The following is a 19,904-nucleotide window of genomic DNA, read 5'->3' on the forward strand; positions in this document are numbered from 1 at the left end:
CACGCTTGAAGGCTTAGCACCCCCTGTCTTCTGCTATGGTTACCCAGTTTACTCTTATCTCTTCCCCTAGACCTTAGCTCTAGAACCTGGAGTCGTGGGCTTTGGATCCACTCATCTTTGTCTCTTCGTTAGCACCAGGTATGGTGTGTTATTGAGGATGCTGCTTACTTCTTGTTGAATAGATGAGTGAATGAGTGAATGAGTGGGGTTGGATGGAAGGACAAAAAATCTAGCAAGGTGGAGGTTGGGAGGCTACAGAATTGTTTTCTCCACATATGAAGTGAAATAGAGTTTTGGAGAGCCCCAAGTCTGTAAAGCTGGGGTCTAGGGGGTGAAATAAGAGACAAACTGGGCAGAAAGTGCTAAGAAATTCAAGCATGTGGGAAAAGAAACCTTGCAATGGGCAAGCTGACGAGCAGAGGTATAGAATGGCTCAGTACACACGGCAGAAATCTGGGTTAGTAGAAACGGCCAGGGACTTTCTAAGACAAGGGTTTAATAAATGCCCTTGCGGTTTGGAGGGTGTGTGCAATAGAGTCCTCTGTCCTTGTCATCCTCAATCCTTAGCTAAGTCAGCGGCACCCTCAGGGACCACGTTCTAAGAAAAACAGCCGTGTGGTACACATGCAGTGAAGCCAGAGATGGGTCGGGGAATCCATCTGCCCACAGAGCTCCTTCTGCAGAACTGGATCTCACGCTCTTGGAAAAGAGGAAACACTCAAGCCACCACTCACCTGGAGTCCATGGGAACATCGGTGCCACACCAGGTAAGGTGGTGTATGCCTATAACCCCAGCAATCAGGAGACTGAAGCCGGGCTAAGCTACAACAAAAAGTACAATAAAATTACAAGTAATATATTAATTATCAGTACAATGTTACAGAGATGTAATGGCTTTTACTGTCAAAAACAAACAGCCACTTTTAATGGCCGTCTCAGAGAATGGTCTGAGTCCTTAGAGGCTCTTTTAATTTATGAGCCGTGTTTCCCAAGGACCTTTTCAATCCCATATCACCCAATAGGGTCCAGGGTAACATCTGGAAGTTTCTAGCTCTTGTCCCCATCCTGCAAACTGACCTAGTGGGAATGGGCAGGAAACTAGGCTATAAAAGACTTAGTCGCAGCCCCAGTTCACAAGTTTGTGTGGAAATTCCACTCTGCCTGCTTGGGCTGCTGTGCAGAGAGGCAACCTCACCCCTACGCCCACCCTTGGAACCTGGCATCTTGTCTCTCTTGGGCTCTGTTCAGGTCTGGTTCATTTGAGCATCTCTAGTTTCCTCTGTGGCCTTTATTTGGGGATAGAGCAGGGGATGCCGGTCTGGATGTGTGGAGGTTATAGAAATAGATGGGCAGGCAGCTGGCTTAGATAACAAAGAACAAAGTTTCTAAGGACAGAACAGACAGAGCTATTATAGTGCTATAAAACTCCATCACCCCATAAAGTTTAACAGTCCTTCAAAGTACAGCAGAGTGGTGCAGGCCAGACAGTGATAGCCCAAGAGATAACTAGGTCCCTTCCCACATTCAAGCTCAGAGCAGAGGTGATGGTCTGTGCTCCCTGTGACGGCCTTGAATGAATAAGATAAGGCTATGTTGGATTGTGTTGGTTGCTAAGTATTGTGCAAGTCCCTGGTGCTTAGTGTGGCCATTACTATATTAATCAGTACAGCTGTGACTACCCAATCAGCCCCTCCGAAGATCAGGCCTGTTGACAGTCCCTCACAGAAAGAGGGAAGGGGGAGGGCCGTGAGACCCTCAACTAAAATTCTAGCCGCTCCTGCCTGTGCCCCTCCAGCTAGATGTAATTCTGACCCCTCTGCAAGTGTCCTCAGGAAGGTATTAGGCACAAAGGAGATCAAGGTTAGGTGGAGGGGAAGTCCCATCTATGCAGTTTTGAGGGATTGTCACCAGTGCCAGGGTGGGACACACCTGTGAAGCAGATGTTGTAGGTTCCCCAGGTTCCTTTAAGTAACCTCAGATAAACCTTTCTTTGATATGTGCTTGTTGCCCTGTCTGGAGTGACTGGATGTGTGCTCACATCTCCCCGAGAAAAATTAACACTAAGGATGCCATATGCAAGGCATTTTAAATAATTGTAAATGATATCAAGGTAAATCAGTGAGCTCACACAGGCCTGGGTTCAAATCTAGCCCCTGCTTAATAAGACCAGTGGCACACACAGCCTAGAGAGCTCTGAGTCTGAGCTCCCTTAACTGTCCACTAGGAACAGAAAGCAGAAAGAGCTCGCTCCCAGAATTGCTGAGCACACAGTGTAGGGCTGGAGGGATGGCTCAGCCGTTAAAGGCTAGGCTGACAACCAAAAGTATAAGAACACAGTGTAGGGCTGGGAGATACCTCAGTGGGTAAAGAGCTTTCCATGCAAACAGAGGACCTGAGTTCAAATCCTCAGAACCTACGGGGGGGGCAGAGAAACACGAGAGAGAGATGAGAGAGAGAGAGAGAGAGAGAGAGAGAGAGAGAGAGAGAGAGAGAGAGAGAGAGAGAGAGAGAAGCTGGATACAGTGGTATACACTTCTGATCACAGCCCTAGGTTGGTAGACATATGCAGATATCTCATTAACTAGGTACCCTAACCTACTTGGTGAGTTCTGGGCCAGATGAGAGACAGTGTCTCAAAAGAAAGAAAAAAAAAATGTGAATAGTCCCTAAAGAACAAAAGAAGTTGACCCCTGGCCTCCACACACACATGCACATGTACACGTGGGCACACACAATAACTGACTGAAGCCAGCACATGCATGGCCCTCAAAAGCTTGGATGTGTTAAACCACTCATGTTATGAGTTTATGGCACTCATAAACTAACAAAGAAAAAAAAAAAAGCTCAGGTGTGAACCAACAAGGAAACATACAGCTCTAAAGCCTGGAGCCCCTGCCACAGCATGGGCTGCAAAGCACTGAAAATATCTCACTGCTGCCAGAGCACTGGGGCTCCCACCACCACGATTCTTTGCTGTCTGCAGGCTCCCAGTTCACAGATCACCTCCTTAGTGAGGACGTCCCTCCCCATCAGTACCCCCAGGAAGATTCCACCATCCCCCTCCACACCCCCCAAACTTCTGCTTGTCAGGTATGTTTGCCGACTGAGACACTCTCATAAAGGGAAAGGGTTATTTGGGCTCACAGTGCATGACCAGTTGGTTCTATTGCTCTGCGTTATAGCAAAAAAAAAAAAAATTGCATAGGAAGCTTCTTGTGGAGCAAAAGCCTGCTTGCATCAGCAGCCACAGAGCTAGAAGAGGAAGAGGCTGGGGTCCCACAGGGACACAGCCTCAGTGGCCTCAGAACCTCCCACGAGGCCCCCCTTCTCAGTTTCTACAACCTTAAAAGCATCATCCTGGGGACCAAGCCTTGGGGCCTTTGGAGGATGCTAAGGATCCAAGCCATAGATAGCATCCTGTTTTCTTGTCCTTGTGGAGCCAGGATCGGATGACAGCTTAGCATATGCCCCAATACTCAGGTAGACCAGGCTCAACTCCTTCTTTTACGTGTGTTCCTCCTTTTCTGTAAAGGAGAATAATAAAATACCTAAAAGGATGAATTATAACTTTTTGAACACAGTATTTACAGACACTAAATGTTAATTATTTGCATGTAATATTTACATGTGTGTGTTTTAGGTGTTAAATATGCATGTATCTGTAGCCTATGATGTCATGCAAACAGAACAGGTAAATGTCTTGAGTGAAGGGGCTAGAGAGATGGCTCAGAGGTTTATACTGCCCTTGCAGAGGATCCAAGGTTGATTTCCAGCTACCCATTGGGGAGTTCACAACCAACTGTAACTCCAGCTCCAAGGATATGACACCTTCTTCTGGGCCCCCATGAGCATTGTACTCGGGTTCATATACCCACAGATATACAGACATTCACATAATTTTAAAAAATCTTTAAAAATGTGTTGTGAATGAACATAGATATGTTTGTAGAAATGTTCTGAGTAGCTCAATGAATCACAAGCATCTTCTGCAGAGGCTCTGTCTGTTACCTTCAAGGACCCTGGCTGGAGGCGGGAGGAGCTGGAGGGTGGGGCATCAGCAGTGGACCTTGAAGCCCTTTCTTGGGTTACAAGAAACCCTGACTTGTGACGGCACAGGGAAAGAATTCGGGGAGGAATTCCCTCTGCTGTCCTCTCTAAACACACACTGCAGCAGGACTAGACCCCTCCTCTCTGCAGGAGAGCGCTCCTTCCTCTATTTTCTTTTCTCTCTCCTTTATGGGACCATAAATCACTAAGATGTAGCATGGCTTCAGAAGCCAAAGAGGGCTCTGGGGGATGAGAGTACTTGCCACCCAAGCCTGAGTTTGGATCCCCAGAGTCCATGTGAAAATGCTGCAGACAAGCCAGAAAGAGACGAAGGCTCAGTGGTTAAGAGCACTGACTGATGTTCCAGAGGACCTGGGTTCAATTCCCAGGCTATCCAGAGTCCGATCACACCAGGATAAAAATAATAATAAAAAATAAATGCTGAAGACAGCAGTTGACATCCGTACTCCAGCAGTTTCCCAGGGAAACGGGAGGGAAGACAGGAGAAAGACCTGAAGCTCGCTGTCCGGCCAGCCTGAAGTGTATGTGCCGCAAAGCAACCGAAACACGAGAGACCCTGCCTCAAAGCAAGGTGATCAGTGAGAACTGGCTCCAAAGTGTTGTGCTCTGACCTCCACAAGAGCACTGTGTCATGTATGTGCCCACACTCACACACACACAACACACAAAAGCCAAAGGGGTATTACTTATGTTTTTATTTTTTATTTTATTAATCTGTTGGGGGGATGTTTGCAGGTCATAGGAAACCTCAGGTATTCTTCCTCACCTTCACCTTGTTTGAGATAGGGTTTCTTGCTCCCTGCTTTATATACCAGGCTAATGAGCCCCCACCCAGGCTTCCAGGAGTGCTGGAATTACAGCTGTGGGTGCTACTGTGCCCAGTTTTATGTTCCCCTGGAGACATGAACTCAGTGTCTTCACACACTCACAGAAGGCATTTTACCCACTGAGCCCTTCTCCGGCACACACACTTTCTCTGCAGATCCTCACGTCAGGAAACTCGTGTTGTTCAGATGGCTGGTCTGAACCACACTCTTGTGCACACAGGCCACACTAACTAGACTTAGTAAGCTGTGCAAAAAAAAGTGTGAAAATGGGAAGGATTTGTGCTTGGAGGGTCCAGGTGGGGTGGGGGAAGAGGAGCTGGGGTGGATATGATCAAGATACTCTGTATATATGTATGAAAATATCAAAGAATATGTTTAAAATATTCTATTTGTTCCTTCTAACTTCCTAAAGTTACAAAGTTAAAAGCTTAATCTATATAAGTTTGAATGTTTTGTATTAAGATTTATTTTATTTCGCCAGGTGGTGGCGGCACACGCCTTTAATCCCAGCACTCGGGAGGCAGAGCCAGGCGGATCTCTGTGAGTTCCAGGCCAGCCTGGGCTACAGAGTGCGTTCCAGGAAAGGCACAAAACTACACAGAGAAACCCTGTCTCGAAAAAAACTCAATAAATAAATAAATAAAGCTGTAGATCATTGTTCCTAAAACATTAGCACTAGAATTTCTTTGAATTAGGCAAAATGTGCCCTGAATCATGTGATTAATCAAAGTAGGTTGATTGAGTGTTGCAAGCTAAAGGCTTACATGGCTTGAGTTCTCCCTAGGATGTACATGACTGATAGCAGATCATTTATAGAAAGAGGATTTGGGCTAGGGCTGCAGTTCAGTGGATAAGGTGCTTGCCAAGCATGCACAAAGCCTTGGGTTTGATCCTCAGTGACACATAAACCAAGCATGGCGATGTATGCCTGCAATCTTAGCACTTGGGAGGTGGAGGCAGGAGGATCACAAGTTCATGGTCATCTTTGGTTTCATAGGGAATTTACAGCCAGTCTGATACACATGAGTCTTCATCAAAAAGAAAGGGAGGGGATGGGAAGGAAGGAAGGAGAGGAAGGAAGGAAGGGAGGGAGGGAGGGAGGAGGGAGGGAGGAGGGAGGAGGAAGGAAGGAAGGAAGGAAGGAAGGAAGGAAGGAAGGAAGGAAGGAAGGAAGACATTGTTATAGAGCAGAGGGAGTAAGCCGAGGGCATCTGTGAGTTCAAACTGTGACCCACAGAGTAGCATCTGCGAGCATCAGAAGGGCCCTTTCTCCATCTCACCCCCAGCCTTTGAGCTGATCCGGACACAGTTGTTCTGTGTTGTGTTTTCCTTTCCAAGACCAGCTGCCTCGGTCACTTATAAATGGAGGGGTGAAGTCTAGCATCGTGAGGTGTCTAATTTCAGAAACACGCGTTCTTACTAGGAGTAGTTCAGCAGCAGGTGGCCCAGTGTCCCCAGACTACCCAAATCCGGGACAAGTGGCCCTGTCAATCCTCAGCCATCCATCTCCCTGGGCTTATCTGCAAGTCATCATGGAGGCTGAAGAGTTGTGGTGGCCATGGCCACCCAGTGCGCACAGGATCTCACACTTCCCCCCGCCCAGCAGTCCCTCAGCTATATCTCCTGTCCCCTGTCACCAAGTCTTCGTGATGAGCTCAAAATCACCTAGGGGATGGACCAGGAATGGTTTGGCCCAGCTTGGCATTTGGCTTTCTGGCCCTGCAGTGGCCAACATGTGAGGGCGGGAAAAACTGGTTTGCTTCTTTGTGGAAATGATGGTAACAGCCAGGGTCAGGCACAAATCCACAGAGTGACTGGAAGATCAAGATGCCTCCCTGCCGCGGATTGAGGGACACTTGGCTAAGCCTCTTTGGGAAGCTAATGTCTCTCTCAGCTGCTAGCCACTGCCACTTGAGCCTCGGGACCCTGCATCGCTCACTCTGAAGAAGCCAGCCTCCTATAAAGACGTTTAAGGAGCCAGGTAGGGCCAGCAGATGGCTCAGTAAGTAAAGATGCTTCCTGAGGATGCCTGAGTCAATTCCCTGAGACTCCATGATGGAAGGAGAGAACTGACTCCCCAAAGCTGTCCTCTGACCTCCACACGTGTGCAGGGGTATTCCTGCTCTCTTCCACAGGCGCACACACACACACACACACACACACACACACACACACACACACACACACACTAAATAGATAAAAAGGTATTTAAAATGTTCTGTTTTGTTTTGTTTTTAAAGAAGCCCTGTAGAAAGACCTATATGGAGAGAAACTTGAGACCCCTGGACAGCAGTCAGTGGGGACTTGCCATTCTTGGAGATGAATCTTTGTGAACTGGTGGCTGGAGTCACAGTGAGCACTGGACTATGGCTTCATGAGAGAAAGCCTTGGAAACTCCTGGTCACAAAATGAAACCAGAAGGATTTCACTGGCTAAGAATAGGTCTCACCGAACACTCTCTACCTCTGCCCATGAGGCCCTTCTTCAAATGTTCCCACCGTGGTTGTTGACATTTTCCTACCGGTGCTCTCAAAAGGGAGAGAAGTATTGGAGAAGATCCCAGGTCTGTGGCCTCCAATTCCATGTGCTCAGAGTGTGGGAGATTCCTACCATCAGATGTGCCCCCTGTGACACACTTCTTCCATGTCCTGCTGCAGAACTCAAACAGGCTGAACCTTCCAAACGGTTGTCTTCACTGTGAGTAAGGTAAGAGGAGGCAGAGCACAGGCTCATTAGTTATTCAACATTTGCTATGTACTCACAAATATTTAATGAGCTGGTGTGATGTCCCAGGCAGTATGCTAGCAAGGGGAAGCAGGTGTGAAAGGCTAAACTCTCACCTTGGGGACCGATAAATCCTGGTGTCAGACTTACGGTCCAGGGGTCCTCAGAAGCAGCACCCACCTATCTCTGCCTTCAAAAAACTATAGGTTGGAGCTGGGATGTAGCTCCGTAGATAGAGTGATTGCCTAGCAGGCATGGAGCTCTGAGTTTGATCCCCAACACTGCATAAACTGGGTGAGATGGTGCACACCTCTAATTCCAGCACCCTGGAGGTAAAGGCAGAAGGATAAGACGTTCACTATCACCCTTAGCTACGAAGCACATTGGATGTCAGTCTGGGCTACATGAGACCCTGTTTCAAAGAAAATGTGAAAAGCTAAGCCAACATAATTTACTGTCCCGTGTGAGCCAGGACTCCCACAAGCTAAAAGTTCATGGGAACAGGCATGATTAATTAGGCGTTGTCATGGAAATGGAATGTCATTAATTATGCGATGTGAAGCTGTTCAAGTTCACTTCCATCAGCATTACATCATGAAACTACAGCATCAGGAAAGCTCTTCACAAGAAGCTCCCACTAAACACTGTCTACACCGGGTTATCAATCTGCCTGTGAAACAGGCTCTGCCCACAGCAGGATGTCTGAGCATGTGGCCCGGCATCTCAACCGAATGCACAATTGGTTTGTCCACACCTTTTGAGATGCAGTTGCAACCAGACTGCTGTCTAAGGGGATGGGTGAAGCCACCTACGGCCCCACAAAGTGTCTAAGATGTCAATAAGAGCTTATTGTTGCGTAATAAACCTGCCCCCAATGTACTAGCTTGTTATGTCTCATGATTTCTGTGGGTGAGGAATTCCAGAGCAGCTCCCCCACAGGCTCTGGTTCAGGGTCTGTCATTAAATCACAGTCGTGTCTGCAAGGGGCTGTGCCTGAATGCATCCTGGGTTAGGGGCTGTGCCTGAATGCATCCTGGGTTAGGGGCTGTGCCTGAATGCATCCTGGGGCTATGGTGTCTGCATCTACACCAGGATGGGTTCCTGAGAAATGCAAATCAGCACTGATATCCAAATGCCTCAGTTTCTCTCCATGTGGACCTTTCCACAGGGCTTCTTTTTAATGTTTGTGTTTATGTATACACATGCTCATGTATGTGCCTATGCATGTGGAGACCAGAGGATAACCTTGATTATTATCCCTTGGGTACTATCCATCTTGTTTTGTCTTGTTTTTTGTTGCTGTTTTTCGAGATAGGGTTTCTCTCTGTTGCCCTGACTGTTCTGGAACTCACTCTATAGATCAGGCTGGCCTTGAACTCACAGAGATCCACCTGCCTCAGCCTCACGAGTGCTGGAATTAAAGTTGTGCACCACCACCACCTGGCCATCTTGGTTTTTAAAGACAAGGACTCTCATTGGCCTAGGACTCACCAAGCAAAGCAAGCTGACCATCCAGCAAGCCCCAAGAATCTACCTGTCTACCCCCCAGACCTGACATTACAAGTATGTAGTGCCTGATTTTTTGCACGGGTTCTTGGGGTCTAACGAGTTTTTATGCTTGAATAGCAGTCACTGGCTGAGCTATCTCCCCTACAGGCCTTCTTCATGTGTCTTTGTGGTGTGACACTGACTTCCCCTGAGTGAGCAATACAAAAGACAAGGCAGTACCTTTTAGGTCCTAATTGTCACTTCAGCCATATTCCACCCCTCACACAGACAACACTGGTTTTTAGTGGGGAAGGATTTTTTTTGCAGGGTACCTGGAGGCATGAGACCTTCCATGTTAGGGTTCCTCCAGCCTCTATCCTAAGCCCCACATCTCACTCTACATACATAGCTCTGCAGGACAAGGTTATCCATTCCTGTGCCTGCCTGCATTTATGTCTTTAAGCCAGTGCTTCTCAAATCTATGCCTCTAGTGAGGTCTCTCTCCCGAGTGTTGGACCCACAGCCAACTGCGCAGTGCATACTTCAGTTAGATGCCAATCTCCCTGTGTTGAAACTGGGATTGATTGCTTCCTGCCTCACACTGGCTCCTGCTCTGCCCTCCCTCATCTCAGTCTTTATCCAGTTGTCCTAGCCAGAAGCCCGGGCATTAATTGTCCTTGGCACCTCCCTCTCCCTTACCCTCGTCAATCACCATGCCCTGAGCATCCTGCTTCTAAGGCATCTTCGGAATCTGCACACATGGCTCCACATCTTTGGTCTGTTCTCACCATAGTTATCTCAACAGCCTGCCACCCAACCTCCCTAGCTCCACCATTTCCACTATTTCCCACATTCACTTGATCACTTTTGTATTATGAGATACTCAGGATTTAGACACATAATTATACTTTTTAAAAATTGTGGTATTGGGCTCATTGGCACAGGTCTACAATCCCAGCTATTTGGAAGGCTGAGGCATGACTATCATAAGTTCAAGGCTAGCCTGAATACTTAGTGAGCTCTTGTCTCAAATAAATTTTAAAAATTAATGGACTCGGAGTTGGTTTAGTTGGTAAACGCTTGTATAACAGGGACCTGAGTCTGATCCCCAGAACTCACATAAAAAGCCAGATTTGGTGACACATGCCTGTATTCCCAGCATTGTTGAGTGAGATCTGAGGGGGAGACCAGTGGATCTTAGAAGCTGACAGGCCAGCTAGCCTAACCTACGTGGTGAAGTTCCAAGCCAGTAAAAGATCCTGTCTCAATCAAAAAGTCACCCCAGAACTAAACCTAATATTGTCCTCTGAACCTCCATACACACACCATACTCAGGTGCACCCACCTTCCATCCCCCATGAACATGCACACACATCACACACTCACACATACAATACTAGTAAAAAAAAAAAGGGGGGGGGGTGCTGGAAAGATGACTCAGAGGTTAAGAGCACTGACTCCTCTTCCAGAGGTCCTGAGTTCAATTCCCAGCAACCACAGGGTGGCTCACAACTGTCTGTAATGATATCTGGTGCCCTCTTCTGGCCTGCAGTCACATATGCTGTATACATAATAAATAAATAAATCTTAAAAAAAAAAAAAAAAAAGGGACTGGGAATGGATGAAGCTCATTGAAAGAGCCCTAAGCTTAATCCCCAGTACTGGGGACAGGGGAAGGACCTTGATTACTTGTGTTCTGTGTTAGCTTGAATTTTGATTACATGACTGAAAGCTAAGGTATGCTTTCCAAATAAAGAGTCCAGATTAATCACTTGACTCCATTTATGTGTGGTCTAGATCCCAGAGCTCTGGATTCCAGTATCTACCTAGGAGAGGACATGCCTAACCTGACAATCAAATCCCCCCATCCCCCAGCCTGACCACTTCTGACAATCCTGTTCCACCCACACACCCGTGGCACTCGATCTCTTCATATCTAGCCATTCCTGTGGATAAGGCATCGTGCTGAAAACACCCTCTTTCTGGGGGGTCTGTGCCCATATGCCATGCTCCACCCTTCCCAAATTACATCTGATTTTTTATTCTAGCCCTCTGAGTCCTCTGTGCTGATGCCTGGATATTCCTATGCATCCCCTTCCCACCTCCACGTCTTCGGCCTTTGGTATAAGCACACCTGTTCACGGCCATCCAGTCCGCAATGGTCTTATCTCCCCTTGCATTTAAAGCCCGATTGCCTTCCCCTTGCATTGGTGCTTAATTATCCCACAGATCTATAGTTGAAGCTGTAGCTATCCTCAGCTATATGCAGCATACTCCTGGAGAAACAGAATCATATTACACATTTTCCCCTCCTTGGATGTCTAAGTAGCTAAGTACTAGTTAATAACGTGTGGGCTAAGAACCTGCTCAGCTGTGGACTCTTTCTAGATGATGCTGGGATTTAAAACTCCAACCTCGCAGGTGGCTCTGGGAATTAAATGAGAAACTGTTATGGTTTCAATGTGAAATGTGTCACCCCCGAGTGCTCGTGTGTTCCAGCACTTGGTCCCCACTGGTGACTGTTCTGGGAGGTCATAGCTGTTAGGTCTCAAGTTCTGGACAAATGGCTGAGGTGCCTATTTAACATATCAATGTGGACGCTGGCTGCCAGGTTCTCCCAGCATCTCTCAGTACCTGTTACAGAGTCCTCCTGGTTGGCATACCCTACCCCCTACCCTAAACTCTCCCGCCCAGGGGCTGGGCTGGGCTTCCGCCATTTTGGACACGTGGTCTCTTGTCCTCTCGGTGCTCTTGGTTTCTTGGTCTCTGGGTTCCCAGGTACTCTCTTTGCTCCCTCTCTCTTCTAATCCTCTCACCCGGCCCTCATGGCCCTGTTCAGTCTGGACCTTTCCAGATGCCTCTGGCTGTTTTCTCCCTCATATCTACAATAAACCCTCTCCTCCACCACATCTAGGAGCTTCATGGCTTCATTTTTTTTTTTTTTCTTCATTCAGTAGACTCTTTTGGACATGGAGTCTAGATGTAGGGCAATTGGGGTAGGACTAGAGAGTTACAGTCACCCTAGTTCTGCCCCGAGGTCTCTTCCTGGTCCGTGTGAGAACAGGTGCTACAAGACACTGCCACCACCCTGCCTTCTGGGCCATGATGGGCTGTATCCCTCTCAAGCGCTGAGTCAAGATCAACTCTTCCACCTTAGGTTGCTTTTTGTCAGGAGTTTGATCACAGTAAGAGAAAGTAACTAACGTATGAAGACCGCAGTAGTGTTCACACAGTGCCTGGCATATGGAAAGCTTTCGGTGAACAGGACTTCCTGCTCCCCAACATACACCCCGAACACGCTGAGGACTGAATAATGACCTGCAGGTGGATGGCTAAAGAACAAAGGACTCAATCAGAGAAAGCCACACCGCAAGACACAAGAGCAGCCCTGTCAGAGAAATCAAGTAGCTTTCACTTGGCTAGCTCAAGCAAGACATTCTGCCTGAGGAGAGATTTGGAGTGAGGGATCCAGGAGAGGGGAGCGATCAATGAGATCATGAAATATTGACTAATAGGAAATCAAGTTTGATTTAGGTGTTGCTGCTGTGGGCAGCTGATGTTTGTGTGTTCAACTGAATTTGTCATCTGTCAAGATTCCCAGAAGAACGTGAGAGGCACTTGTTTCTTATAAACAGAAAATAAATTCTTACAGAAATCAGGTCTCACTGGTGTAGACTTGGCTCCAGACTCCTCAAGGGATGAGAATGAGGGCCTGGGGAGATTGCTCAGTTGGTAAAGCGTTTTCAGGGCAAGCATGGGCAAGGACTGGGTTCAAACTCCAGCACCTGTGTATATCAAGCCTGGCTCCATCACACCTGTAATCCCAGTGCTGGGAGACAGCGACAGAAGTCAGATCTTTGAGGCTCACCATCCAGGACATTCTATTGGGCTCCAAGTTCAATGAGAGACCCTGCCTCAAAAAATAAGGTGGGAAGCAACTGAGGAAGATACCAACATGCACTTCATGCAATGAACACACACACACAAGAAATGAAAATATCTTGGTAAGGACCTATGCACTGTCGTTGGTATTTGTAGAAAGCCCTTCTAAGGGCTGGGGAGATTTTAAAAAGTGCACTGGCTGAACGAGCATGATGACCTGAACTGAACAGCTAGCACTTCTGTAAAAAAAAAAAAAAAAAAAAAAAAAAAAAAAAAAAAACTGTGCACAGCTACACAAGCCCACTTAGTAAATTCCAAATTCAGCGAAAGCCTGAAGGTAGGTAGACTGATGGAAAAATGCCAACATTGACCTTTGGCCTCTGTACCTATGCATACACTACACACACATACACACACACACACACACACACACACACACCCACACATACACACACACACATACACACACACACACACACACATATACACACACACACACCACACACATACACCACACACACACACACACCACGCACATACACACACACTACACACACACATAACACACACACACACACACACACACACACACACCATTCATCTGTTGGGTTCATAACAGTAACTGAACTATCTGTGGAGGGAATGGCCTGTGGGCAGCCTCCGTCAGTAAGAGATTGGTCCCTCCCTTCCCTGTTCACCACGGGGAGGATGGAGGTGACAGAGATTTACCTGGCATTCTTCTGACCCCTTTCTTCATCCCTTCCCCACTCTCCATCAGCAACATCCATGCCTGGCCTTTCTTTGAAAAAAGGGCGATTGTAGATAGGGCCCTCCTTGGCATACTGATATTCCACAAGCCCATGAACATTTTGGAGAGATTTACTCTCCATGACCACAAAATGCTAAATCTGGATGGCAGGGCATCTGGTTCCAGAATTCCTCATGAGGGTCTGTGGAACCTAAGGGATCTGCCGGTAGAGCTCACTGGGTCTATTGACTTAGATGCGGGGGTGGGGTGGGGGTGGGGGGGAAGCTCAGCGGTGGTGGCTTTAATCCCAGCACTCGGGAGGCAGAGGCAGGCGGATCTCTGTGAGTTTGAGGCCAGCTTGGTCTACAAAGCAAGATCCAGGACAAGCAGAGCTGTTTCACAGAGAAATCCTGCCTTGAAAAGCAAAACAAACAAACGAACAAAAACCCCTGAAATTTACCATTTCCTTCAGTTATTGTTTATGAGTGAAAGGAACACATCCCAGTCTCGCTGACGAGTGTGTGACTTTTTACCAAAAGAAATCAGTCTTTTAAGATTGTGTGTGTGTGTGTGTGTGTGTGTGTGTGTGTGTGTGTGTGTGTGTGTGTGTGTGTGTGTGTGTGTACATCCACACCAGCGCATGTGTGAATGTAGGTGCAGAAGAGGGCATCAGACCTCTGGGGGCTGGAGTTACAGGTAGCTTTGAGCTGGGACTCAATCTCAGGTTCTCTGCAAATTCGCTCTTCCCTGCAAAGGCATCTATCTCCCCAGCCCTCGTGATTCTTTTTCTAGCTCGCTAGTGCTACTGCAAATTTCTCAAATTATGATTTACTTCTCACTCCCCTCCCTCTTAGAAAGGGTCTCAAGTAGCCCAGAGGCCTTCGGTTCCCCTGTGTACCCAGGGATAGTCTTGAACTTCTTCTGGTCCTTCTGCAAGCATGAGCAGGCCTGCCTTACCCAGCAAGCTTGCTTTGTGCACTGTTAGGGATCAAACCCAGAGTTTCATGCCTGCTAGGCAAGCACTCTATTGTGAGCTACACCCAGGACCCTATTTTGGTGTCTTGCCCTTTCAATTTCCTTTAGGAACCCATTCATAGGTGTTGTGAGGGAAATGAACTGATGGCTGTTAGGTAATCTCTGAGCATTTAGCAGCCAGATGGCTTCCTAAAATGACTCACTGCCCCAAACCGGCTCTCCACTGTGCCTCAGAGAGAGGCGGGGATGCGGAAGCCCACTCCCAATTGGCTTCAGGGGCCTCTGATGAAGAAGAATTCGAGGTGAGAGGTCCCGGCCCTAGGGAGGGACTGTTTCTGATGAGGTCATGGGGAGGGAATGCCTCCCTGGGCAGAGGTGGGAGCCTGGGACAGCTGCCAGGAGCCGGGTCAGGAAGCAGGACAGACAGAAAAAGGAATTCTGCCTGGGGATTAGCCATCTTTAGGGGTCTCAAGGAATTGCTTTGAAGTTTCATCCTCAGACAGGCTCCCGTCCTAGGGAAAGAACAAACAATGGGCTTTTGTCTCCCTCCTGCCTAGGAGAGGACCAAGCTGGCATTAACTCTGAGGGTCTGACCACAGCTGAGCCCTGCTACAGCTCACAACACCCACACACCGCAAAACTGCCGAGCATACCCTGTTTTCTAAAGTTTCGGTGGAGTCGAAATGGTTTCTCAGAGGTTTCTTGCAGACTCGCAGACCTTGTTATACATGTTAAAAAGGGGGTTTTAGGGACAGTGCCCTGGGGATCTAAGGTGTTTTGTATTGTTTCTACATTCTGAGAATTGAAGCCAGGCAAACCCTCACCCGCTCCATCCCCACCCCCAGCTACACAGCCTAGCAGGATCTGGTTTTAAGTAATGTTCTCAGCTGATTTTGCTAAGCAGTCATGTTTTGTAGCTAGGATGACATGGGTGCCCTTAATCCTGGTGTTCATGGCCTCTGAAACCAGGCCCAGGAAACATAAACTGCAATATGATACAAATAACAACAGTTAACATAGTTCAAGATTGTGTGTGTGTGTGTGTGTGTGTGTGTGTGCGTGTGCGTGTGCGTGTGCGTGTGTGTGTGTGTGTGAATGCTGCCTGTGTGCAGATGTCCAAGGAAGCTAAGAGTGTTGGATCCCTTGGAACTAGAGCTACAGGCCGGTACTGGGAACTGAACTTGGATCCTCTGGAGGAGCAGCACACTCTTCCTACCTGTTGAGCCGTCTCTCCATCCCCAAAGCTGACATTTCTTGAGTGTCTGTCATGTGGAGTTTAGACAAGCCACCGTTTAGCCAGCCTGCTGGCTTTGCAGATAAGAAAGCTGAAACACACACACATAGTCAATAAAGTGTAGAGATGGAATTCAAACTGCCATCTGTCAAATTCCAACGTTTATGCAGTTGACCTAGAGTAACCCACTGTGCAGTTTGCCAGGGACTGAGAGGGTTGCCCAACACATGGGACTTTCACCACAAAAACTAGGAGACTCCTGGTAAGTCAGACGCTACCAAGACTGGGAGATTCCGGCCTGAGACCGAAGCGCCTGCACCACTTTTGACCGGATGTCATTGAAAAAGCTTCTCCTGGGCTTCCCAGCCAGTGGCCTCACCCGGTGTCACACCTGTCGCAGAGGCGACCAGTGAGTAAGACAGCATAGCTCTGCACACCCATTGTGTACCCCACGTTGGCAGCAAAGGTAAGCTGCACACAGGTACACAGGTGCACCTGGGAAGGACCGTGTTGCACTGTCTGTCCAGTTGGTACTGGTTTCAAATCCAGAAGGAAAGACAACCGTTATGATCTCTTCCAGGAATTTTCTGCTGTCTCTTCCTCTGGGACTCATTGAGTTCAATATTTTCTACAGCCTCTCAGTCAAGCTGAATTGTCTAAGTTCTCTCTTGCATTTTATTCTTTTTATTTAATAGGGGAAAGTTGTAACACAGTTCCCCCACTACCACAAACTACACAATAGAGTGTCCCACATTTGAGGACAGTCTTCAGGTCAGAAGATCTGGATTGCAGTGGCTGAGCCTGACCCTGGGAAAACTCCCTCCGTGATCGAGGGATTGCTTGCACTGAAATGATTTTTCATTTATTTTTTAACAACTGCATACAGGTATATAATGTATTCTGATCATATTCAGCCCGGCCATTACCGTCACTTGTCTCCCTCCCATTACGTCTAGCCCTCTGACCCACAAGTCTCCCTCTTCGTGTGTGTGTTGTGTGTGTGTGTGTGTGTGTGTGTGTGTGTGTGCGCGCGCGCGGCATGCATTCACAGGGGTGGGGGGGCATACATGTGGATGGTAGGGGCTGAGGATGGAGGGGTGTCCAGCTCTTACATCCTTGCTATCTCCTCTTCCAGGACATTTCAGCCTTGGAGAGGGTGATATAGATGTCCCCTTCAGGCTTGAGTACTCACTTCTTCCATTTTAAAAGCTTTTTGCATGTTTCCAGGTGAAGGCCTCAGTCCTCTATTACCTCACTCATTGTATTCAGGGACCCCCTCCCTGCTCCCAACTAAACTTTATCCTGTGCTTATCCAATAACTATTTTTTGTTTGTTTGTTTGTTTGTTTTTTGTTATTCAAAATAATGTTTCTCTGAGTAGCCTTGGTTGTCCTGGAACTCACTCTGTAGACCAGACTGGTCTTGAACTCACAGAGATTCACCTGCCTCAGCTTCCTGAGTGCTGGGATCCAAGGTGTGCAGCACCACTGCCCTGCCCAATGACTATTTTTATTTATTTTATTTTATTTTATTTTATTTTTTGGTTTTTCGAGACAGGGTTTCTCTGTGTAGCTTTGTGCCTCTCCTGGAACTCACTTGGTAGCCCAGGCTGGCCTCGAACTCACAGAGATCCACCTGGCTCTGCCTCCCGAGTGCTGGGATTAAAGGCGTGCGCCACCAACGCCCGGCTCATGACTATTTTTAATACGATTTCCAGGTGGTATTTCTTCATAGCTGATTTTGCGTCACATCTGCTTCGTTTTTATTTTGCTGTACAAATTCCTTGAATCTCTCCCTCCCACATTCCTTTCTCTGGGACACTTGGACTTGCTGGTTCCATCAGCCAACTTTCTCAGCATCCCTTCGTCCTGAGCTTTGGCATGAAGTCAGTTGTGCCCTAGAGCTGAACTCGCCGTGTGTGCTGTGCTTCGCTGTGCGGCTTCCCTCCCATGTTGGATCATAACTCACCCCCCTCCAGCAGTGTTCCTCTTGTCTGTCACTCCAGCTCACAACCAAGTCTCAGAACAGTGAGGCCAGGGCCCAGCGGGGCACAGGCTCAGCAACGTTAAAGAGTTGGGGCAGACATTGCCAAGGCCTCCTTCCTTCCCCCTGGCACCCTCAGAATGCAACTTCGGGGACGTGAAAGCCCAGGTGGAGGTCACTGTCCTTCAGTCTCCTCAATGGGAAGGATGCTCTGGCTCCGCCCTCTGGGACTGCAATGGGAATTCTGGGACAGGGTATTTGATTTCCCGTTATTCAAGAGAAACTCAGCTGGCTGGTGCTGCCTGCTTCGGAGCAGAGCTCAGTCAAGCCTGACTCCCCAGCTGAGGGCTCGGTCCTATGACGTTTATTGATCACTGAGAATATCACATCTGCACATCCCTGTGCCTTTGAGCAGAGTTGTAGAGAGGGTCTCTCTCTCTCTCTCTCTCTCTCTCTCTCTCTCTCTCTCTCTCTCTCTCTCTCTCTCTTTCTCTCTCTAGAATCTCATGTAGCCCAGGAAGGGCCCAAACTCATTATGTAGCCTTGGACTTCTGATGGCCCCGCTCTACTTGCTAGGATTACAGGTGTGTGTGTGCCCATGCCCAGTTGATACAGTCCTATGAGTCAGATGCAGGGCGTCATGCCTGCTAGGCAAGCGTTCTACTGAGTTACAGTCCCTCACTCCACGTAGCCTTTCTTTACCCAACATTTAGAGAGCAGGGTCATGAAAGAACAATCCTACTAAGCCATCTCATCTTAGATTTTTTTTTTTTTTTTTTTTTTTTTGCTGGAGTTGAGTTTTAAAAGAAAATCAAGAACAATTCCAAGTTCTCAGGGGTGTTTCCCTTGGCACTGAAAACAGTAATTATGACAACCAAGAAAACACAATGGGAGCCGTGGTTGGTTTGTTTCTTCAACATAATATTTGTATTGATTCTTTGGGAATTTTACATCACACACCCCGATCACATTCACTTCTCAGTCCTTCCATGTGAGCACCCCCACACACACACAAAAAGTCCACTTTGTGTTATCTCTATACTCACTGGAGCAGAGCTAAACTCTCAATAGTTTGTCCCTTAAATGGAACTGAGTCCTCCTCTCTCTCACCCCTGCCAGAAGTCATCAATTGAGAGCAACACTTCAGCATCCTTATCACACTTTTCAAGAGTTCTTTTCCATGGCTTCCTGTTTGGGCCGTTACTTTTGGGGAGGGGTGTTGGGTTGGGGATAGGATTGTCACAGAAGCCTTCCTGTGCCCCGATTTCTCAGCTGTACATCTGCAATCATCAGTAACTGCAAAAGTAGCTTCCTTGTTCTTCACAGTCAGCGGGAGCACAGATTGTGGGCTTCCACACGGTTTCTGGCGAGAGCACAGACCATGAACATGAGGAGCCCTGTTTTGATGGTAATGTAACTAACTGACTTCTTAGGCCACTTCTGAGTCACAAGAGATGGGACAGGGAAAGAAAGAGCCCTGTGTTTGGTTAGTTGGGGATCAATCACTAACTCCCTGCATGACTCTGGGTACCAACTATCTCTCCATCTCCCCCTATTAAAGGGAGATCCCTCCAAGGTGGATCTGGTGGCACAGACTTGTAAGCCCAGCTTCTTGGGAGGCTGAGGTAGGATAATCAAAAGTTCAAGCCGGGCGGTGGTGGCACACGCCTTTAATCCCAACACTCGGGAGGCAGAGGCAAGCGGATCTCTGTGAGTTCTAGGCCAGCCTGGGCTACCAAGTGAGTTCCAGGAAAGGCGCAAAGCTACACAGAGAAACCCTGTCTCAAAAAAAAAAAAAAAAAAAAAAAAAAGTTCAAGTCGTGCCTGAGCTACAGAGTGAGTTTAAGGCCAATTTGAACAACAAAGCAACAAAGTGAGACCCTGTCTCAAAATAAAAAAGAAAGAAAGAAAAGAAGAGGGCTGAGGCTGTAGCTCAGTGAGAGGTCACTCGCCTAGCAAGTGTGAGGAACTGGGTT

At 47.8% G+C, this 19,904-nt stretch overlaps 1 non-coding gene across 1 annotated transcript; it reads right to left on the reverse strand.

The window, feature by feature from the left end:
- Positions 1-16,638: 16,638 nt before the first annotated feature.
- Positions 16,639-16,801, reverse strand: LOC114692020. Its single transcript, XR_003734317.1, has one exon. It is a non-coding gene; the product is annotated as a U1 spliceosomal RNA (small nuclear RNA).
- Between the last annotated feature and the right edge of the window lie 3,103 nt (positions 16,802-19,904).

The sequence above is a fragment of the Peromyscus leucopus genome, chromosome 7, assembly GCF_004664715.2.
Source record: "Peromyscus leucopus breed LL Stock chromosome 7, UCI_PerLeu_2.1, whole genome shotgun sequence".
In the NCBI taxonomy this organism is placed as follows: domain Eukaryota; kingdom Metazoa; phylum Chordata; class Mammalia; order Rodentia; family Cricetidae; genus Peromyscus; species Peromyscus leucopus.